Genomic DNA, 8997 nt, shown 5'->3' with positions numbered 1-8997 from the left:
TAGGTCTATACAATACATGTGAATGGTGACCAGAACTTAGAAACCCCAATAATGAACACATCCACATTTTCTGGAGCAATGTGATTGGTGTGGGTGAGAAACAATATTTCAATATTTAAGTCCTTATCCATTATCAATCACCACCTTTGACCAGCCCCAACCAGCAGGTGGCAGAATGTGAAAGTGAAGGCCACTTCCACACCAGAACGTAGAAGTGAAAGTGAAAGTGTAGATTTACAGTTCATGTTATTGCAATTTAAACTGGTTCAATTGAATTATTTAACCTTAAAGGATGACTCACAGTATTTTATATAGTTAGAAAAACATTGAATTATGGTAACGCCACTGATAATAAAATCCAACCCGCAAAGGTAAAGTTAATTTCTGACACTGTGTGGCACTAAGGAGGCACTAAGGATCTGTGAAAGCATCTGTTTAATGTAAAAACAAAATATTTATTTATTTATTATATTAGTATTATTTTCTGTTCTTTATAGCAAGGATGTAACCACATATTCACGATTATATTAATTTAATAATCAATATGGGAAAACAAACATATCAGTAGACCATTATAATGAGTGTTGGGGGGGACATGGGTTCCCCTCTATGTCTATCGTGGTTACGCCCTGCTTCATATCCTCAAAAAATCCTCCTCAATGCTTCAAAATATAGTCATCTCTGCTTCTTACATGCCCATTTTATCATGCATTAATCTCTGATCTGACATAGAAAAATAAATTATCATATATAGCTTCTAAAAGCTTCTTAAAAATAATTTTAGATAAAAAAAATAATAAACTGCAAATAAAGGCTTAACGGATACAGCTGAAGTTTACTGCAATAATCACAGCATCCTCATATTGTTTGGACTGTAGGAACTGATCCGGGTCTGAAAAAAGCAGTCACAGAAAAGCCACAAAAACTAAACCATAACCATAAAAAGGACGATGTGAAAAGTATATTTTCTACAATATTTTCAATGCACTCTACAGTTGCCAAACATTAAGCCTTGTGTGTTTGCTATTAATAATTTCTAATGAAATCTCATTTAATATATTTAATGCATGTCAGACGTCCTAGGCACCTGTACCTATTTGCAATTGTCTTGAATAAAAATGTGAATAATGGAAACTTGGGGTATTATTTCCTTTGATATTGTAATTGCGATTATATCGATGTACCGTTATACCGTTGCACCGTTATGTAAATAATGTAGGCCAATCGTGTTGCATTGTCAGACATCGGAGAATTTACATTAAAATGCTTATTTTGTGTTGGGCAGTTGCAGTTCAAGGGCCCCTGGTAGTCAAGGGCCCCATTGGCCCGGTCGGTAATCCATCTTTGGGCAGATGCATGCCACATTCTTTAGGCTGTGCATCAAAACAACTTGAGAGCTGTATTCCTGAATTGCTTTAATATATTAATTGCATTTAAAACAAAAAGTGTTTTTCACATTTTGAATAAATTGCACAGTATCATTTAGATTACTGGCATGACTTTAGACTTATTTAAACACGTCAGATTTGCCTCTGCATGCATGCATAAAACGGCCCAAAATTTTGTTGTAAAAATAGATGTTTGGATCAACGGTGTGCAGCTAAATGAAATGCTGTCATTGACACTTTTCAAATGCATGGCTGGGCTTTTCTGGAATAATTGTATTATCTTCTGTTATTAAATGACCTATATTTACCAGAAGAGGGCACAACAAGGCAAACCACACAGTCAACATATTCCAAACCTGCAGGCCTTTGCATTGCACACAATGACTTTTTCTGGACTTTATATTTCAATGTTATTTAGAGTAAAATTGTATAATCACCATCTCTATCCCAGTAACTCAATATTAAATCCACATTTCAACATTTCACATTATTTTACTTCAGATGCTGACTTTCCCGTTTGATGACTTTGCTTTTTACCTCCTGCTAAGTTAGAGCAGGGATGTAAAGTAACGAATTACAAATACTCATGTTACTGTAATTAAATACCCCCCAAGAATTTTACTTTTTTAAGTAGTTTCAAAACATTATTTTTACTTGAGTATATTTGAAGTGCTGTCACTGTACTTTTACTGCGCTATTTTCCCACCGTCTGTGTTCACTACTTCCCTGTCCTGGTTTTATTTTTATCTATCAACATGATTGTCCTGTGACCCTCGTCAAATCATTCAATGTAAACATCTTGAACGGCAGCGGCAGATCTGGTGCCAACTGTAGAGGATGCCTCAAGCACAGTTTACAGCTGAACATCACGGCCGCACTTGAAAGGGCTTTTCGCAGTGAAAAAGGATAATTACATGGTTGTGTCATGTGAGTTTAACTTGCTCAAGCCAGATATCAGCATTAATCCTGCCTCTAATTTGAAGAAACATATCAAGGTATATTTCATATTTCTACTTACTAGCTGCTGTGTCTATAACGTAGCTTGTAATTTAACTATCTATCACTGAGATTATTGGCCTGCTGTGAGAGATTAATGCGATGTTATCAATAGGGCTGGGCAATAAAATGATCTACGTGTTTATCGGAAAAAAGAGAGATGTCCTCGATCAAACTTTTGAGTAGTTTTCTATATTTAGCCTATGTTTTACATCTAGAACAGGGGTGTTCATTACGTCAATCACTATTGTAAGAGCACCACTGTTTGGTTGATCTAGGTGAAATATAAAAGATTGACTTTTTATTTCCTGACGTCTGTCACTGCTGTGATGTTCAAAGGACAGGACTATGTTTCATTAAATGTCTGAGGTTTTATTCAGAAACAGCTTGCTCTACACAGGTGACATGTAACTCTCTAGTTTAACGCCTAGCGCGTCTCTACAAATAGTTGAGCACCACAGCTCGCCCCATAGGGTTACTTACTCATTACATGACAGCTGCGTGCTGTTTGATTGACAGGCGGCTAATGTTTGAGCGCCAACACGACTAAATGATCAAATACACCCGTCTTGATGAGGATTTAATGTAAACGCAGTTGTTTATGTCTTAAGTGAACTTAAACAGTGGGACTTGGAACAGTGGGAAAATGTTGGACTTGGAGTGCACATGTAACCAGGGCTGGACTGGGAAGAGAAATCGGCCCTGGATTTTACATGGGAACTGGCCCAACTGTTGAGAGGGGACGTGGACGTGTTCGCTGTCCTTTTCTGCATATAGCGGCGCCGTTTTGATGTCCGTTCTGCGTTACGCGGCGGCTCATTGTTGCTTAACGCGGCCCATTCGGCACGTTTCGCAGCCGAACCACCGGCCCGCTCGGTTCTCCCGATGACGCCCGATCAGCCCCCGATCAGCCCAAAAGAGCGTCGGCCCACCGGGAATATGCCCAGTATGCCAGATTACAAATCCGGCCCTGCATGTAAGTGAATTGAGCACTGTCTAGTAGAATATGTCATATAAAGGATATTAACCAAACAACAATAACAAGGAAATGAGAAAACCACTCACTACTTGTGGCTGAATAACTTGAGTAGCTTTAAAAGTATTCATGTAACAGAATAAAACAGTGACATTTAAAAAAAAAACATTGTTCGTTTTTTAATAATAACGACCCCTGATGTAGAGAGGGTGTTAATTGATGTAATATATTACCAGGAAAGGAGAGAGAGCATTACTTCAGCAGAATATTCCACCAGTCACAAACCTCCGAAAATTGTGCATCATGCATGAGAATGAAAACGCAACTAGCTCTGGGCATAAAAGATACAAGAACTAAATCAATGTTCAACATTGTGTCTCAAAAGGAGGACAATGTGGCCCCCCATGTGCTACTTAAATAAATAATGCACACAAAAAAATTTCTCTCATCATTTACTCACCCTCATGCCATTTGTCTAAGACTTTCTTTCTTCAGAACACAAATTAGAATATTTCAGCTCTGTAGGTCCATACAATGCAAGTGAATGGGTGCCAAAATGTTGATAATCCAAAAAGCATAAAAGTAATACATACAACTCCAGTGGTTTAATCCATGACTTCAGAATAGATATGATAGGTGTTACGTAAGCAGGAGGAGGCAGACGAGGGGTGAGGATCTAAGTGCGGGTTTTTTATTGAACAAAACGTAAATAAACAAGACAGGAAATAAGGAAACATCCACGAGGGGAAAATGAAACCAAAAACATGAAAATATCATGGGTACACGAATTGGGTAGACAAGGCAACACATCGACATCTACAAACAACGATCGACAATGACTGGGGAACAAACAGGGTTTAAATACACAGGGAGAGTGATGATCAAACAGGACACAGGTGAGAACAATGAGGGACTGCTGGCAGTGATGAGGGCAGGGAACTATGGGAAGTGTAGTTTTAAGACAGTTGACAAGTGAAACACTGAGCAGACAACGGGGAATCATGACAATAGGTGTGGGTGAGAAACAGATCAATATTTAAGTCCATTTTTGCAATAATTTCTTCTCTCTGGCGATATGCATGAAGAATATGAATCACCAAAAACACAAGAACAATGTGACATTTCAAGTGAGGTTGATGGAGCAGGGAGGAGAATTAATAGTAAAAAATAAATTCAATATCTGTTTCCCACCACATCTATCATATCGCTTCTGAAGACATGGAATAAACCACTGGAGGCACATGGATTAGACTTCCTTTGTGCTGATTTATGTGATTTGTGGAGCTTCAATATTTTAGCACCGATTCACTTTCATTGTATGGACCTACAGAGCTGAGATATTCTTCTAAAAATCTTAATTTGTGTTCTGCAGAATAAAGACAGCCATACACATCCAGGATGGCATGAGTGTGAGTAAACGATGAAAATCATTTTCATTTTTGGGTGAATTATTCCTTTTTAAGCGTGATGTAGCCACTGTACCAGACAACTTTTCCCATGCCTGCACACCTCAATTGTGCAGGACATGACGTGCCACGTGATCCTGCTTATTTAGCATTTTTTTGCATTTACATTTATTCATTTGGCAGATGCTTTTATCCAAAGCGACTTACAAAAGAGGAAAACATAAGCGAATCATCGACAGTGGTACGAAAAGTGACATACTACAAAGTTTCGGGAAAGGATTTTGGAGCCTCTTTGTGTTGGTACATCAAGGCGACGTTCCTTAACCGACCGCAGGCTTCTGGTGGGCTTGTAGCTCTGCATAAATGATTTTATGGATGCTGGAGCAGACCCAGTGACTTCTGTATGCAGCATCAGAGCCTTGAATTTAATATGTGCATGAACCGGCAGCCAGTGGAGACAAGGAGTGGTGTAACATGTGCTCTCTTTGGTTCATTAAAGATCAGACATGCTGCTGCATTCTGGATCATTTGGAGAGGTCTAATAGCACATGCAGGAAGGCCTGCAATGAGAGCATTACAGTAGTCCAGTCTAGTTATGACAAGGGACTGAACGAGCAGTTGTGTGGCATGTTCAGAGAGGAAGGGTTTTATCTTCCTGATGTTGTAGAGTGTAAACCTACATGATCTTGCGGTCTTTGAGATGTGGTCTGTGAAATTTAGCTTGTTATTGATGGTTACCCCTAGATTTCTGACCGTTTTGGAAGGCGATACTGTAGTTGTACCCATGTGATGTTGTGTTCGACAGCAGGGGTGGCTGGAAAGACAAGGAGTTCGGTTTTGGCTGGATTGAGTTGTAGGTGGTGTTCCTTCATCCAGGCCGAGATGTCTGCCAGGCAGGCAGCGATTCGAGCAGTCACTGTGGTGTCGTTGGGATGGAAGTAGAGTTGCCTATCATCGGTGTAGCAGCGGTAAGAGAAACCATGCACCTGAATGATCAGTCCCAGTGATGTTGTGTATATGGAGAAGAGAAGTGGTCCAAGCACCGAACCCTGAGGTACCCCAGTAAGTAATTGATGTGGCTTGGACACCTCACCTCTCCAGACTACCTTGAATGATCTACCTGAGAGATAGGAGTTAAACCAGTCAAGCACAGTTCCTGTGATACCCAGCGAAGAGAGGGTGGAGAGTAGGATCTGATGGTTGACTGTGTCAAAGGCTGCAGAAAGGTCCTGCAGAATCAGAACGGATGATCTGGATTCAGCTTTCGCCTGTCTCAGCGACTGACAGACAGCAGGGCAGTCTCGGTGGAGTGTCTACTTTTGAAGCCTGACTGATCAATCCAGCAGCTTGTTCTAGATTTGCATTCCTTGCATTGTTTGAACATGTTTATGCACAACAATAACTCTCTGTCGGCATTAAGGGAAATTTAGACCCTACACATAAACTGATTTTAATATAATTGTTTCATACATTATAATTTAAAATGGTGATCAGTGTATTGAAATGAACTTTTACAGCTTTTCATTTGTTATCATGTCTCCCTTTTATTTTTTTGGAATCAGATTCATGTAGTGTTTATCATAGATAAGTGATGTATTTTAAAAGTTGGCGTACAGTGTTCATTATAATGGGACAGAGGTTTTGCAACTCGGTACTCAGTACTCACTACTCGTGAGTATTTTAAAATGAGCAACTCTTTTACTCGTACTTTTTCGGTACTGTTTCCACCCCTGAGTAAGAGCTGTAAAAAGATGTCACTGATGAGTGTATGTTCAAATGTGTCAACAATAAATCAAAGCAGTTGATCATCAGCCTGGGCCCTTGTCCAATATCTTGACTAATTCTTCTGATCTATTTTTAATACACATAGAAACAACACAGTGATTGTCAAACTTGATGGGCCTCTCGATGAATTGAGGTTTGAACCTTGATGACTAAAAAGATTATTGAAGACGAGCGTGTCTTATATGAAGAAGGGTTTCTACAGCCCTTACTTTTCGTACTCAAGAAAGGCGGCATACGACTGATCTTGGACTTGCGAGTTTTCAACCGGGCCTTGTACAAACTCCCATTAAAAATGCTCACGCAAAAACACATCCTAACTTGCGTCCGGCATCTAGATTGGTTTGCAGCGGTAGACCTGAAGGACGCGTACTTTCACGTATCAATTCTGCTTCGACACTGACCCTTCCTACAGTTCGCGTTTGACAGCCAGCTCTTGCAGAGGCAGCTCTTGCCCCGCTCCGAGAAGCCGGCATCCGCATACTCAATTACCTCGATGACGAAGTGAGCGACCGACGGGGAACGTCTAGGTTACGGATGTAACCTCCATTCCCTGATGGAGGGAACGAGACTTTGTGTCCTCCCGGCCACGTCGCTGAGCCGAGCCACTGTAGTGGCCGGACCATTCCTTCTCCTCAGAAAATTCCTGAATGAACTCGACGTATTTGCCCGCTTTTATACTTTTATAGGTATGCAAATACTCTCTGCCTAATTCCCATTGGCCTTTTTTCATAGATCAGAGGCATATTCGATGCTCAAGGTTCGATCCCCTCAGCCACCACCATTGTGTCCTTAAGCAAGACACTTAACTCCAGTTAAGGGGGGGATTGTCCCTGTAATAAGTGCACTGTAAGTCACTTTGGATAAAAGCGTCTGCCAAATGCATAAATGTAAATGTAAATTATGGGTTCTGCACAAGAAAAATAAAAGACCAAAAACAACATCTACTTGTTAATGTTCTCTTTATTGATAACACCCACATAATGAACATAAGTTTAGATCAAAGATAGTATCTGCAACCCCATCCAATGTGTTTGCTGTTCAACCAATAACCACAGTGTATCAAACCAACACCTACTCTGCACTGTGCATGTCAAAGCTCAAATACATTAGCACCCACAATGCCGGTTGAGCAAATCAACATGTGAACTTGAGGCATGTCCAAATCAGAAAAGTTATTAAGGGTTACATAAAACACTGAGAACAGATAGAAGACCAGATTTAAAATTAGATAAGCATGGAAATATAAGGTAGGGGAATAATATCAATGATGTCATGATCTTAAAGTGTTGTTTCCAGGCATCAATATTAGTGTGTGGGATTTGAGTTGGGGTGACTTGCTCTTTTACTCACCATATGAATCCACCATCAAAAACACCTCTGATGTTTCCACCGCACCAATAACTGAAATTCTCCAGGGATCCTTCCCCACTCCGAGCAGTATGTTCTGTTAGTATTAGTATAAAAAAAATATAACAATAATATTTAATAAACATAAGAAGTTAACCATATGATGAGCTATAAAGTACAGTAAAACAAGACAAACTTTTATTTTACAAAGGTTAGTTTTGTAAACATATTAGTCAGCAAAACTAACAGTGGCACATATTATTTCCTACCAAATGTTTAAGCCGTGTACATCATTTTAAAGTTGCTATGGATAAAAGTGTCTTAAAATAAATATATTTTTTCAAACAATTAAACATGATTGCATGTACACAACATTGTACTGTATGCATATATATATATATATATATATATATATATATATATATATATATATATATATATATATATATATATATATATGCAATTAAATTAAACATGATTGCATGTACGCTACATTATATATATATATATATATATATATATATATATATATATATATATATATATATATATATATATATATATTGTAAGCACATATATATGCACACACACACACACACACATATGCATATATGTAATTGCATGTCATTTGCATCTTCAAGGCATTTTTGTGGTTAATAAAGGTCTTCTATTTTTAGAGCATGAAGAAAAAGCATTAAAGCGTTTTCCTGTTGCATACACACAGAGAGTGTTGAGTCACACACATCTGTGGAAAATGCTGTTTTCACGCTTAACTCTTTAAAAACCCCTTTGCTCTGTGTTATTTCAAAGTCCATCACTTTCTCTTTTTATCAAGGGTCATTATATTGAGCTGCCACTATTGGAAATAAAAATATATTTGTGGTTTAGCATTACAAGAACATTATTTATATATTTATTTGATTATATATATATATATTATACATGCTACACACTTCCAACTGTAAATCAAATGGTTCACATTGTTCTGCAAGGACCTGCATCTGTTTTGGATAAAGAAAATATGAATCTATCTATCAATTCAATTCAGTTCAATTCAATTCAGTGGGCTTTATTGGCATGAAAGTATTCAAAACAATGT

The sequence above is a fragment of the Xyrauchen texanus genome, chromosome 23 (genome assembly GCF_025860055.1).
Source record: "Xyrauchen texanus isolate HMW12.3.18 chromosome 23, RBS_HiC_50CHRs, whole genome shotgun sequence".
NCBI classification, from domain to species: Eukaryota; Metazoa; Chordata; class Actinopteri; order Cypriniformes; family Catostomidae; genus Xyrauchen; species Xyrauchen texanus.
Note: the sequence above shows the minus strand (reverse complement) of the source record.